Here is a 14,026-nt window from a genome sequence, read left to right as displayed (position 1 = left end):
ACAAACAAACAAAAATTACCGAACAATCTGTTAGATCCATTTGGTTTACAGTTTACGGTAGTTGTTTGACAGTTCAGCAATTACCGAACGATCGGTAATCAATTCAATTACCGAACTGATTACCGAACGTTCAGCTGTTGAAAATTCGGTAAAAAATTACCGAATACTGCGAAATTTTCTAAGTGTGTAGATATGCTCATTTATGCTTATATTGTATTTTCCGGGTATATAAATTATAGCGGTTCTTTGCTGTTGGTGTTGCTGTTCCAGGTCTATATCTTCCCCCATATATGAGAATTATATATATATATATATATATATATATATATATATATATATATATATATATATATATATATATATATATATATATATATATATATATATATATATATATATTTATATATATATATATATATATATATATATATATATATATATATATATATATATATATATATATATATATATATATATATATATATTTACGCTTTTGATCCGTTAATGGCTAAGAGTATTAATTCAATTATTGTTATCATTTTCGCAATCTTGTCTGACCCATAGCGCTTATCCAAATAAATATGATGGTTTGTATAAAGAAACCTTTTGTTATTTTTTCGATAGTCAGTGCTCTATCTGTGCTAAAATTCTTTGATTGGATCGATAATATGCTCGTGCCATGCGCAGTTACTTTCTTGCTCAATGCTCCAGAGTCACGAATTATTGTAGGTCACATTTTGTTCTCCGGTTGAATTGCTGTTTCGAGATTTCTTAGCACTAACTTGCGTAAGATATAAAAATCATAATTTTGTGAATGAAACAGAATAGCAACAGAATAGTTTTCCATGATCCGAATCATCAGACACGTATTTGTTTTAAGCTCAATGGTTGAAAGCTTGTGTGTTTCAAGATATTGTTCAATGAAAACGCTTAACAAACTATCGGCCATTGATTAAAAGTTAAATCTACACGAATTTTGTTTGAGAAATGTGTGTGTGAATATCTAACGTTAGTTGAGAATTAAGATATGATTTTTATTCTAGAATTGTTAGATTTCACCTAAAGTGTTGTACAAACAAGGCCTTGTGAAATACTCGAGCAACTATAGCATTATCCAGAACTCGGATGCATGTGATTAAAGGTAGGAAATCTTTGAATTGGTTTTCGTTATATTCAGAGTTTGATTTTTAGATTTATAATACCAGCGTGAACATTTTCGATTCCATGCATTAAATTGTATGAATCAGAAAATTTTAACTATATTATGGTGTAAAATCATGACATTTATTTCAAAATCGTATCTAAACTCGGTCTAAAAGAAAATATTCTAGGAGGGTATACGATTATATGCCTAACTCCTCCTTGTTTCAAATATTTGTTAGTGGTTATAGTTCTGTTATCCAAACTACAATACATCTGTAGTGAGGGTGAGATGAGTGAGGGGACTACCTCGAGCGCCGACATCCAGGGGAGGTCAAAACATAAGGGAACTGGTAAAAATTTGTTGCACAATCAGTTTATCAAAAAATTTATTCACAAATTTAAATTTTATTTCAAATTTTATGTATATAATTGCAGAATTGGCTGAGGGTATAATCTCACAAATGGTTTTATGGGACTATGTAAATGGTAAGATATTATGTAGATTCCACTAGGTGGATCAAGAAGGGTTTTGCCTTTCTCATATAGAAAGGTTATGCAATCACTTGAACAACCGACTAGTAAAAAATGCATCACGATCGCATACGGAATGCCTGAATTTCCGGATTCAACTTCCAGTTCCGGAGTTATAGGGTAAAGTGTGTTCAATATTGTACACCGTCACTTAAACCGACGAAAAAAAACGTAAAAATTTTCCTAAACTGGTCTCAAAACTACACAAGTCGATAGTCATTATCAGTAGGCAACTAAACAAATCAATTCCGACTATCCTGACTCCCAGTATCCGGTTCCGGAAGCACCGGAAATAGTAGTCATATATACCAAAATGGATCTCACTCACTTTTCTCAGCGATGGTTTGACCGATTTCCACAAACTTAGATCCAAATGAAAGGATTTCCGGTCCCATACGTAATTCCTGAATTTCATCCGGATCCGACTTTCGGTTCCGGAGTTATAGGGTAAAGTGTGTTCAATATTGTACACCGTCACTTAAAATATTTTCGGATGCAACAAACATTTAAATCGTAATTTAGAGTGCGTACTAGTAGAGTTTGTGTGTCGTGTTAGTTGGTGGTCGTACGAACCGAATTTGATTATAACGGTTCTCGGGTTCCGGTGCCGGAAGTGCATATAATAGTGAAGCCACTTCGTTTTCGTAAGGATGACTTACGCAATCAAAGCACTATTTAATTCTGTATTTTATGCACAAACAATCTCTTGGTTTCGTTCAAAAATTGAAAAGAAAATTTTTGAATAGAATACCACAATATTATATGTCTCATGTCATGTAGGCATCATTACACCACTAGGTGGATTGAAACAGGTTTTTATTGTAAAACGACCGCGTTAAGCTTAAGTGCAAAAGAACCGAATAAAAAAAAAACTTTATGAAAAGAACCCTTTTATGTTAAACCTTGAAGACATTCAAGTTGTTACTTAGATATATGTTATATGTACAGGGTCCGGCACTCGAAGTGTAAACAATTAAAAAGGCCATAAATTCTGTTTGGAAAATTACTTTTACTTAATTCAAAGTACAAAATGTGTAAAAATAATACAAAATTCAGAATCAATTCACTTTTGCTCGATATGACCACCTTTTGCCTTGACTATGGCCTTGAGACGGTCAAAAAACGAATCGCAAGTTGTCGAATGTGACTTGCAGGTATTTAGGCCCACTCGCGGACAATAACTTTTTTCAGCGCCTCGAGACTGGTGTATCTTTTAGTTCGGACTTTGCTCTCCAAAATGGCCCAAAGAGAATAATCCATCGGATTCGCATCTGGTGAATTCGAGAGCCATTGTGTGGACGTGATGAAGTTCGGAACGTTGTTTTTCAGCCATTCTTGGTTCACTCGAGCTTTGTGAGACGGTGCCGAGTCCTGCTGAAACGTCCATGGTCTGCCACTGAAATGTTTTTTCTGCCAACGGCTTTAATGCAACCTCCAGAATACTTTCCCGATAATATGTCGCATTTACATTGACGCCAGGCTCGATGAAAACGATTGGAGAGCGCCCATCTGCGGTTACAGCGGCCCAAACCATTATCTGTTGCGGGTGCTGCCTCCTGGTGGCCAATCGATGACTCAAATTCTCGTATGAACGGTCGGTCAAGTAAACCCTATCGTTTTGAGAGTTTACGAATTGCTCAATTGGAAAAATTTTTTCGACAGAAAATACAATGTTCGGAAATTGACCGCTTTCGGCCAAACGAAGCAACTCCTTCGCTCTCTCAAGTCAAGATTTTTTTTTCGCGTTCACTTTTGGCAAAATGCTTTCTTGCGCTTGTAAACAATACAACTCCGAACTGTCATTTAGCAAATTTCTAGAGAGCTGATGCCCGTGCGTCAGCTGCGCGAGCGGTCTGAAGTTGGTTACACTTCGAGTGCCGGACCCTGTACTAAGCATACAACACTACAAGCACTCCTATATAGAAAACAAATACGTACACTACATCAAAATGTGCGATAGTAGTGCAGTGAATAATAGTCGTTTAGGGGTTTGATACCTCATGTGTACCGGTTTTGTGCTAAAGTGCACATGACTAGTTTTTATTTTTACGTTTCGCATTTAGCTCATCAGTGCGTCAGCAGTTTATGTTGAACTGCTAACGCCACCTAACGGTTCAACATAACCCGCTGAGCAAACGTATTTGCTACTTACAAATCACTTATTGACACCGAAGTGCCATGCCTATCCTGACGTGCCGAAAGAACAAAAAAAATTGAAGGCATACTGGCCGCCAACAGATTGTAGTCATTTAGGGGTTTGGTACCTCATGTGAATAGTAGTAGAGCACACGCACCTTTTATTGAAATTGGACCTCCCAACATCAAATTTTCAGGAATTGCGCTCGCACATTTTGGTAGAAGGGAAACGAACAAATCAATCTCGAAAATTGCCCTGTTTATTCAAGCTAGAGTTTTTAAATGCGCACTGTAGAGGGCGCACAAATCAGTGCAATTTTTTGCATTCAGGAAACCTGATGTTTGCTCTTTGAGAGGTTCGCAGGTTTGGCTCTCTGAGTATTTGCTCTTCGGTATGTCCAACTGTTCATCCACAATTGAGAGGAGGCGTCGCTTGTTTATGAAAAATAATTGTTAAGGTACCCTCACTACAGCTTAGCAATAGTACATACTGGAAAAGCTTTCATTTGCAAGTAGTTTGGTCAAAATCGGTCTAGCCATCACTGAGAATCACGCCTATTTATTTTGCAAACACATACAGACATTTGCTCAGTTCGTTTTCCAAAGTTTGAGTGAACTCTAAACATATAGTATCAGGATCCACCCAAACCTCCGTTTGCGTAAACTTTTTTTACGTTACCTCTTTTTACAAACAAAATCCCAAATAACCTAATCTTTTTTTACGAACAAAATCCCAAATAACGTAAACATTTTTTACAAACCTACTTCGTAAAAAGAGGTTTTTGCATACAAAAAAAAGTTGATTCCGGCTTATTGATATTCCATGGAAATAACTACTAGATATTAGGTGTACAACTTTGCTTCCGCCGTGCTATTTTCAAAATTTAAAGCTTTATTGCGAAAAAGTGCTTACAGGTGTATTATTCAAAGTAATGTCCGTCGCTAGCAACAACTTTCTCCTATCTTTCCGGAAATTTTCAGATCCCGGCTCGAAAAAAGGAGTCCTTTTTTGACGCTATCCATGAAGCAATCCATTTTTCCAACTCTTCGAAGGATTGAAAATATTGATCTGCCAGGCCGTGAAGTTATTCGAGCAATTAGAGTAGTATCGACACAAATTGTACGGGTGTTTAAGGAATATTAATAAACCGGAAGCCGCCATTTTGGAATTCGACCTCAAAAATCGTTTTCCGACCTCTACTTATCGAACCCGTTCCGAAAATACTCATGTCGTAAGGGTTTTTGAGAAATATCAATCATCCGGAAGCCGCCATATTGGAACTCAAAAAACGCTTCCAATATCGTTTTTCGACATCCTCTCATCAAACCTGTTCCGAAATTACTCATGGGTTTTTGAGGAATATCAATAAACCGAAAATCGCCATTTTCGAATTGAGAACCACCTCAAACATCGTTTGCCTACATCTACTCATCAAACCCGTTCCAAATTCCCAAATACCCATATTCTGATGGTTTGTAACGAATTCTTGGTTTGTAACACCATCTTGGAAATTGATGCGACTTAAAAAATCCTTTTCATGCAAATACTGATAATTTTCGCTCAAAAATTATCTATTATTTTATACATATCATATAATATATACACATAAAGAAAATTTTTTACGTTGGAAATTTCAAGTAACGTAAACATTTTTACGTTATAATTCGAGTTACGAACCCCCGATAAATGGGGGTTGTATACATATATATATATATATATATATATATATATATATATATATATATATATATATATATATATATATATATATATATATATATATATATATATATATATATATATATATATATATATATATATATATATATATATATATATATATATATATATATATATATATATATATATATAACCGAAGCCATAAGGCGGCATAAGTGGCCGCCGACCCGCCGTCGGAAGCGGCGGTCTCTTGCATACAAACCTGTAAAAAAATCGGTCTAGCCATCACTGAGAATCACGCCTATTTATTTTGCAAACACATACAGACATTTGCTCAGTTCGTTTTCCAAAGTTTGAGTGAACTCTAAACATATAGTATCAGGATCCACCCAAACCTCCGTTTGCGTAAACTTTTTTTACGTTACCTCTTTTTACAAACAAAATCCCAAATAACCTAATCTTTTTTTACGAACAAAATCCCAAATAACGTAAACATTTTTTACAAACCTACTTCGTAAAAAGAGGTTTTTGCATACAAAAAAAAGTTGATTCCGGCTTATTGATATTCCATGGAAATAACTACTAGATATTAGGTGTACAACTTTGCTTCCGCCGTGCTATTTTCAAAATTTAAAGCTTTATTGCGAAAAAGTGCTTACAGGTGTATTATTCAAAGTAATGTCCGTCGCTAGCAACAACTTTCTCCTATCTTTCCGGAAATTTTCAGATCCCGGCTCGAAAAAAGGAGTCCTTTTTTGACGCTATCCATGAAGCAATCCATTTTTCCAACTCTTCGAAGGATTGAAAATATTGATCTGCCAGGCCGTGAAGTTATTCGAGCAATTAGAGTAGTATCGACACAAATTGTACGGGTGTTTAAGGAATATTAATAAACCGGAAGCCGCCATTTTGGAATTCGACCTCAAAAATCGTTTTCCGACCTCTACTTATCGAACCCGTTCCGAAAATACTCATGTCGTAAGGGTTTTTGAGAAATATCAATCATCCGGAAGCCGCCATATTGGAACTCAAAAAACGCTTCCAATATCGTTTTTCGACATCCTCTCATCAAACCTGTTCCGAAATTACTCATGGGTTTTTGAGGAATATCAATAAACCGAAAATCGCCATTTTCGAATTGAGAACCACCTCAAACATCGTTTGCCTACATCTACTCATCAAACCCGTTCCAAATTCCCAAATACCCATATTCTGATGGTTTGTAACGAATTCTTGGTTTGTAACACCATCTTGGAAATTGATGCGACTTAAAAAATCCTTTTCATGCAAATACTGATAATTTTCGCTCAAAAATTATCTATTATTTTATACATATCATATAATATATACACATAAAGAAAATTTTTTACGTTGGAAATTTCAAGTAACGTAAACATTTTTACGTTATAATTCGAGTTACGAACCCCCGATAAATGGGGGTTGTATACATATATATATATATATATATATATATATATATATATATATATATATATATATATATATATATATATATATATATATATATATATATATATATATATATATATATATATATATATATATATATATATATATATATATATATATATATATATATATATATATATATAACCGAAGCCATAAGGCGGCATAAGTGGCCGCCGACCCGCCGTCGGAAGCGGCGGTCTCTTGCATACAAACCTGTAACCGCCTCGTTTGCCCGGTCTACTCAAAGCTAGGTTTCTTTGCTTTAGTTAGGTCCGAACGAGCGGTAGCGAGGTCGGACAGCACACGAATCAAATCGATGTGGCGAAGCCGCATTAAACATTTTTTTATTTAGTAAACGGAAAATACCACATACATTTGCTTGGTAGATACCTATGGAATTGCTTTGATGATTAGTACGGGAACTCCGTTCTGAGGTTCATGAATCAATCTTTATTCAAGAAGTACAATTGTAGGTCAACAAAACGGGCGTCACGTTATTATCTGTAATTTGTCTTTATTTTAAATCGATTCCCATTACGATTTTAAGACATTTGTAGGAATCGACGAAATGGCTTTCGGTGAAATAACATTCGGCGAAGTGGCCCATTCGGCGAAATGACATTCGGCGAAATGACCCTTTCGGCGAAATGACTTTCGGCGAAACGGCTCTCGGCGAAATAGCTTTCGGCGACATGACCCTGATCCTTTCAAACGTATTTAAATCATTCGAGTTCGATTCAGGCATCGTCGAGAAATTTTGGCGTACTGACAATCACTACGTTTTGTCGGTTAAGTCATATATCATATGCTTTCCAAACTTGATCAGAGACAACTGCTTTTAAATAAGCCTACGTTTATAGAGATTCGTTGATTATTTTCGAGGAGTTTAAGCCAATGGGAAAAGTGCATTTAGTCGATAACGTCAATTATATCATTATATCTACGAAACCAACAGTGAGCGCGAGTTGACTTTCAAAGTAATTTTATGGCTTAATAGTAGCTTTGAAACAAACCTAAGCTTGCTAAAATCGGTTCTGACATTTCTGAGAAAATTGGGGGGTAGAAAACAACACACTGTCGGTTATGTCACTTATACCATCACTGGAGCCGAAAGCGCATTTGATCTTTGAACTTGACGAATGGCTCAGTAGTAATATTAAAACGAGCTTAAATTTGACATAATCGTTTAGACATCTTTGAGAAATTTCAGTGGAAAAAAAACAACGTGTTGTACCAGTTACATCAGTTATATCATCATATCTCCGGAACCAGAAGTCACAGCCATTTGATCTTGAAACCTGATCAATGACCCATTAGTAGTTATCAAACTAGTGCAAGTTTGTTGAAATCGGTTCAGCCATCTCTGAGTAAATTGAGTAGTAAAAACATAACGTTTTGCCGGTTACGCCACTTATACCATCATATTTCTATAACTAGAAATCACAGTCATTAGATTTTCGAACTTGATCAATGGCCCAACAGTAGCTTTCAAACGAGACTAAGGTTGTTGAAATTTATTACAGCCATGTCTGAGACCTTCTGCGTAATGTGAGGCCTCATTTGGATAGGATTCCGGAACTGAACTCAAAAACTGAATTCAGTGAATTGAGAATCTGAGTTCTGGTCCACCTGAACTCTGAATTAAATTTAGCTTTAAAGTTTATTTTTATAATTAAGTTCCGGAATATATGTTCAGAATTTAGAACAATAACTCTGGAACAGAATCCTAATTAGAGATTCTTTCGCTTGATTTTTGAAACTGGTTTCTTGACTAGATTTGGGACTAAAATGTAGATCTGAACTCCAAATCTGAATTTTGGAACTCTAAGCAGTAAAAGTTGGGTTAGGTTTGTACGTCATGTTAGTTAATGGCTGTACGAAGTGACTTCGATTATACTGGTTCTCAGGTTCCGGTGCTGGAAGTACATATAATAGTGAACCCACTTCATTTTCCAATGGATGACCTAACAGATCAGAGAACTGTTTCGTTCTCTATGTTATACTAGTTAATACACAAACAATCTCTTGCTTTCTACTACAGTATCATATGCAGCGCTCTCAGCAAATTTTCTTCTGTATTTGTCAGTATTGAAGAAAAAGTAGAAAGTTGAGAAGGAGACTCATATCAGCGTAACCGCAACCTTGTTGTAGAAACTTTGTTATAGAAGCATGGACATTGCCAACATTAGTCAGCGCAACGATGTTGTAGAAACAAAGTTCTTTTCACGGACACTAGTCACTGCCACTGGCATAGTGACAGTGGTCTCGACTCTTCGGCAGAACTTCGGGAGAAAGTCGGATGAACTTTCGACTTAAAATCGCAAGCTCAGCTTGTACTAAAATTTTCGGGCTTCACCCAAAAAGTAAGTTAGAAGTTTAAAATCCCATAGTTGGGAAGAGTTAGGAGTTAGTCATTTTCAGAGAGTTCGCGGAGAATATCCGTAAGTCTCGGGCGTCGACCCGTACACAGTTCAGGTTCAGTCAGGTTCTCAAATAGTAACGCGGAATGACGCCATAGACGCCCTAATCAGTCAGTTTTGCAGTGCTTACCGTGGAGTGAAATTTTTATTACGTACAGTAGTGTAGTAGACTGTACCGGGAGAAATAAAAGAAAGAGTAGTTATATTAGTTAAAGTTATATACCCCCTGTGTAACTGGTGTAAAAACTTTAGAGAACTGGTGTATAGGAAGTGCTGTAACGTGAAAGAATAAACGAAGAATAAATATACCAAAAACTAATAATTCTTTACAAATATACTGATTCGAGGCAACTCGCTTCTATACGCGAAGTCGAAGATTACAAAAGTGCCAATGAATAAAAAGTTTGTATAAACGGCAATACGGGATATACAATGTGTTATTAGTGTTAGAACCGTGCTGCTAAGTGTACAGTATTTAGAACAGAAAGTTTAAAGAAGAAAAAGGAATTCTTCTCGCGCCGCCGCTCGGACCTAGGCGGCTACATATATATGAGAAAGGCATCATTACACCACTAGGTGGATTAAAACAGGTTTTTTTATATACTGTACATGATCTTATAACTTTAAACTATCACTTTTATTCAAAGTAAGATTGGTAAGTAAGCTGGCTATTGGTTGAATTCAGGAAGGAGGCTAACATAAAAAAATAAATTGGAACTCCAATGATCTTAAGATGGGGAGGAAGGTTTTTTGAGGACGCTTCTTAAAAATCATGACTTGCGGTATCCACTGTATCTCAGCGGAGACTAATCAGAAGTTAAAAAATCAAAGCAGCATATTTAGAGTAAAAGTTTTTCTAGACCCCAACGTTTCCGTTTGATTTTTTTTTAATTCAAATTTCAATTTTGTTCAAAGTGAAAACTACTATTTTTCACGAAAAAACCCGCCATTTTTTAGGTGTAAAATCTTCCCAAAGTAACAAACAACAAAAAGGAAAACGTTGGGTTCTGGATTTTTATATGTAGAAAGTGTGTGCAAAATTTGAAAAAAATTGGTGCAGTAGTGTTTGAATGACGTTGGACACGGACATCAAAGCCTACTTTCGAGAAAAACGAGTTTCAAGTTTTTTGTCTATAATATCAATGGAAACAATTTATTACTCAAGGAGTCCGTAGAGTCTTACGTTTTCAAAAAATCATATTTTGCCTTTCTCATATAGAAAGACTATGCAATCACTGCACAGTGGGAAAAAATCTATGAAAATCCGCAAAGAATTCTGTAACTCATGAACTAATTGAGATAGGTAAACAAACTAAACCGTTTCTTATGTAAAAATGTCCAAGGAATTCAATGGAATAGTTTACAATGGCCGCACGAATCAAAATCCTGCTCGTTTTACCCCAAATGTACTGCAGTTTTGGGGTTTCCTATAACATTCGCTCTGTAACTTGAAAAGAAGTCGAGTGCGGTATTCTGGAATAGCATAGTTTCATCTAAAAAAGTCTGGAGAATCGATTAGAAGAACCCACACTGGCCGCATGAAACGTGTTGATGACTATTTCATCCCATTTCCTCCATTTTATGATATTTTATTGTAACTTATTAGAAGTTTACTAAATCTAGCTTATCTTATGTAAAAAAGTCTGTAGAATCGAATGCCAGAGTTTACAATAAGATATCATGAATAGGAGGAAATGGGATAAATTAGCCACCGAAATGTTTCGTGCGACCAGTGTACACTCTTTCATTCGATTCTCCAGATATATTTACATGAAATCAAGCTATTTAAGTAGACCGCACTCGATTTCTTTTCAAGTTATAGAACAAATACTACCGTAAACCCTAAAACTGCTGGGCATACGGGGTAAAACGAGCAGGATGGCGATTCGTGCGGCCATTAAAAACTATTCCATTGAATTTCTTGGATTGTTTTACATAAGAAACACTCTTGTTTGTTGCCTTTTTCCATGGTTCCCGATTTCTTACCGGGTTTCCTGGGTTTTCCCACTGTGCACTGTGATAACCGACTTTTTAATCGGGGCCCGGAGGGCCGAACGTCATATACCATTCGACTCAGCTCGACGAACTGAGCAACTGTCTGTGTGTGTGTTTTTTTTAAATAGGAGGTGAAATCGCTGGATCATCAAGCTACCTGCCCATAAGTGAGCTTGGTATGTTGGAGTCGAACCCGAACTAAAACCCGAACTAAGCTTCGTTCCCCACTCTCGATTCACTGGCGCCTCGACTACCCATGACTGGTCTGGCGTATCTTTGCCTCTTTTCTCCGAGCGAGTATTCCGATGATTCTTCGGCGTCTCCATGTTTTAGACCATGGCTCGTTGCTGCTGCCGCTGTGTAGCTGCTGCAAGAGCGTGTTTAGTCGCTGATAATTCGCTCTCTGCCTCATCCGTTCTCTGCGTTACGCTGTGCCATTCTTTCACAGCAGCTCCGAGAGCCCTCCGAATCTTCAGCACCAAGTCCTTGTGCACGTTGTGCTTTTTGTAGACGAGCTCGTGTAGCTCATCCGTCAAGTTCTTAGCCGCAACTACCGTCGGTTGTTGTTGCGGTACGCTCCATCCGCTAATCTTCGACAGCTTCTGCTGCACTTCTTCACCGCACTTCGTTGTTAAGCCGCTTCTTGTCGCTGTTTGGCTCGTTCTGTTGGCTGAGACGGAGATCTCAGCAATCCTCCTCTGGCGAACGGATTTACCATTTTTCCGCTGTCACTTCCTTTTTCTCATTCCATGTTATTGGGTCCCTTCTCCGGGACGCTATCCCCACCCACTGTACGTAGTCGCTTTTGTGATCTCTTGGTTGTCTATGGAACAGGGAGACCAAGCGAGGGTTGAACACATACCTTCATTACGTTCGTGTCCAGAGCCAGATCAGCGTTAGTCGGGAATGTTACATCCGAGCCTAGTACCCACCAAAACTGACGGACAGACGAAGAACGTTTCCGGAGGCTTGCCAAGGTTTTACCGGGATTGAGACAGACGCACGATTAGTGTGTGTATGTGTGTATATGTGTGTATGTGTTTGTGTATGTGTGCATGTATGTAACAAAAATATGCACTCACTTTACTCGAGAATGGCTGAACCGCTTTTCACAAACTAAGACACAAATGAAAGGTCTCATGGGCCCATAGCCTGCTATTGAATTTCATCCCGATCCGACTTCCGGTTCCGGATATATAGGATGATATGCACCAATAAAATGGACAAAAATATGCACTCACTTTTTTCAGAAAAGGCTGAACTGATTTTTACAAACTAAGATTCAAATAGAAGGACAAATCCCGTTAAACTGCCTGATAAATTCTTCTAGTTGGCAGAGCTTGTTAGTTTGTGGGCATAAAAGCTTAATTCAGCACTAGTGCTACCCCCTTTTCCTATTCCGGAAGCACCGAGAGTGGCGCAAAAAAATTAAAAAAAAATAGAACTCACTTCGATTTCTCGGTTATGCTTGAACCGATTTTTACATATCTTGATTTGAATTAAAGTTCAAATTATCTTTAAAGCTACTGTGAGATTTCATCCGGTTCCGCAGTTACAGGGCGATGAATGAGTGTCAAAGTTTTCAGATCGCCATATAGAATGAAAATATGTACCACACCGGTACGTGGTGGTACGGTGGAAGAAGAAAACACAAAACAAACGAGGCGTGCTTTGTTCTATTTCGTACACGCTATGACGAAATCGAAACTGTTACGGATGTCTGCTAGTAGTGTGTAATATTGGTAAAAGACGGTGCTGCGGTTGATAAAAATTATAGCTATTTTATGATCAGTACGACCTAAAGAATAAACGAATGTCACTGAATTCAAATCTATTTGAAAAAAAAGGCGGGTGGGTAATGTCAGAGACATAACTGGATGTCGTGAATACGAAAAAACTGGCACGCTCCCTCCACTTTTCCGAATATCAGTTAGTTGATTGATTGTATGAATTGTGCAAGCTTTCCCCTTTTTCACTAATAGAGTTTGAAGCGATGCACCTACATTAAAGTACAGATTAGTTACATTAAACAGCTACTATCATACAACTATATATTCCAAACTTGAAAAAAATCCTTTTTAATTTGCCAATATAGGAGGCTAGGTACGACAGATTTGTAGTTTATTTTTATTTAAGCTATGAAGTTCGAGAATATCTGATTCTTCTCGAAATTTCAGTACGAGACAATTGCAAAGGCCTGGTCTGAAATGTATCGACGATCTTCGGTATGCAAGAGTCATTTTAATAATAATAATGATAGTAATGATAATAATAATAATAATAATAAAAATCATAATAATACAGCAGATTAATCTGAACATATATGTATGTGTAAATAAAATGAAGATTAACCTGTATATATGGCAACCCTGTTTCGCATGGCATATTTTCACATGACCTTATACTAGTATAAAGATGTGTTCAACATCATCACTTTCACTTTCGCATTGCCGTTCGTAATTGAATGTGTTAGTGACGGTATAAATTAATTTAATTTCCATCTTGATGAAAATCTGCCTTTCTACCGGTTTTCGGTGCTATCGTGCTGACGGTGTCTCGTACGTTCAGAGTAGCTGCTTTAACTTAAATGACGCTATTTCTCACATGACATTTCGTTTTATACCTGCTACTGGCAGCAGTGTACGTACCG

At 36.9% G+C, this 14,026-nt stretch overlaps 1 protein-coding gene across 1 annotated transcript in view; it reads left to right on the top strand.

The window, feature by feature from the left end:
• The first annotated feature begins 725 nt into the window (after nucleotides 1-725).
• The window catches only part of LOC131440613 (synapsin), a 139,701-nt gene continuing 126,400 nt past the window's right edge, over nucleotides 726-14,026 (top strand). Inside the window, exons 1-2 of the mRNA XM_058612049.1 lie at nucleotides 726-786; nucleotides 1,044-1,141. The gene's annotated coding sequence lies outside the window, so the exon portion shown is untranslated. The remainder of the gene's footprint in view (nucleotides 787-1,043; nucleotides 1,142-14,026) is intronic.

The sequence above is a fragment of the Malaya genurostris genome, chromosome 1, assembly GCF_030247185.1.
Source record: "Malaya genurostris strain Urasoe2022 chromosome 1, Malgen_1.1, whole genome shotgun sequence".
NCBI classification, from domain to species: domain Eukaryota; kingdom Metazoa; phylum Arthropoda; class Insecta; order Diptera; family Culicidae; genus Malaya; species Malaya genurostris.
This window is presented reverse-complemented; position numbering and strand designations above follow the sequence as displayed.